This window comes from Arachis hypogaea, chromosome 18 (assembly GCF_003086295.3).
Source record: "Arachis hypogaea cultivar Tifrunner chromosome 18, arahy.Tifrunner.gnm2.J5K5, whole genome shotgun sequence".
Lineage (NCBI taxonomy): Eukaryota > Viridiplantae > Streptophyta > Magnoliopsida > Fabales > Fabaceae > Arachis > Arachis hypogaea.
Genome location: NC_092053.1, coordinates 56,236,136 through 56,237,416, shown reverse-complemented (window position 1 = coordinate 56,237,416; position 1,281 = coordinate 56,236,136). Strand labels below are relative to the sequence as shown.

Here is a 1,281-nt window from a genome sequence, read left to right as displayed (position 1 = left end):
TTCAAAAATATCTTTTCAAAATATCTTTTCTAACTTCCTAACTTCTTATCTTTTCAAAATTTGTTTCAACCAACTAACTAACTTTTTGTTTATTTCTTAACTTTTTCAAAACCACCTAACTAACTCTCTCTCTCATTTTTCGAAAATATCTTCCCCCTTTTTCAAAATTTCTTTTTAATTAACTAATCATTTTTATTTTTAATTTCAAAAAAAAAAAATTTTTTCGAAAAATACTAACAATTTTCAAAAAACCATCTTCAAAAATCACTAACTCCTTTTCAAAAATTTTCGAAAATTATCTCTCCTTCTCTCTCATCTTATTCTATTTATTTATTCATCTACTAACATCTCTCCCTCATTCAAAAAAAAAAAAGAAAAAAAAAGGATCTCTATTATTATTATTTTTCTGTGCCTTCTTCTTTGTCATATGAGCAGGAGCAAGGACAAGAATATTCTTGTTGAAGCAGATCCAGAACCTGAAAGGACTCTGAATTACAACTAACCAGTAAGCACCTGTTAGAAATTTTCAAACAGGAAAAGGAGATGGCAGCCGAAAATAATAATAATGTAAAGAAGATGCTTGGTGACTTTACTGCACCTAATTCCAATTTACATGGAAGAAGCATCTCCATTCCTGCCATTGTAGCAAACAACTTTGAGCTGAAACCTCAATTAGTTTCTCTGATGCAGCAGAACTGCAAGTTTCATGGACTTCCATCTGAAGATCCTTTTCAGTTCTTAACTGAATTCTTGCAGATATGTGATACTGTAAAGACTAATGGAGTAGATCCTGAAGTCTACAGGCTCATGCTTTTCCCTTTTGCTGTAAGAGATAGAGCTAGAATCTGGTTGGATTCTCAACCTAAAGATAGCCTGAACTCTTGGGATAAGCTGGTCACGGCTTTCTTAGCCAAGTACTTTCCTCCTCAAAAGCTGAGCAAGCTTAGAGCTGATGTTCAAACCTTCAGACAGAAAGAAGGTGAATCCCTCTATGAAGCTTGGGAAAGATACAAACAGTTGACCAAAAAGTGTCCTTCTGACATGCTTTCAGAATGGACCATCCTGGATATATTCTATGATGGTCTGTCTGAGTTATCTAAGATGTCATTGGATACTTCTGCAGGCAGATCCATTCACCTAAAGAAAACGCTTGCAGAAGCTCAAGAACTCATTGACATGGTTGCTAATAACCAGTTCATGTACACTTCTGAAAGGAATCCTGTGAATAATGGGACGCCTATGAAGAAGGGAGTTCTTGAAGTTGATACTCTGAATGCCATA

The 1,281-nt window shown here is 34.7% G+C and overlaps 1 non-coding gene across 1 annotated transcript; it reads right to left on the bottom strand.

Annotated features, from left to right (window-relative positions):
* Positions 1-939: 939 nt before the first annotated feature.
* LOC112773646 (small nucleolar RNA R71) lies at positions 940-1,047 on the bottom strand. The gene has a single exon (XR_003188186.1). It is a non-coding gene; the product is annotated as a small nucleolar RNA R71 (small nucleolar RNA).
* Positions 1,048-1,281: the final 234 nt, after the last annotated feature.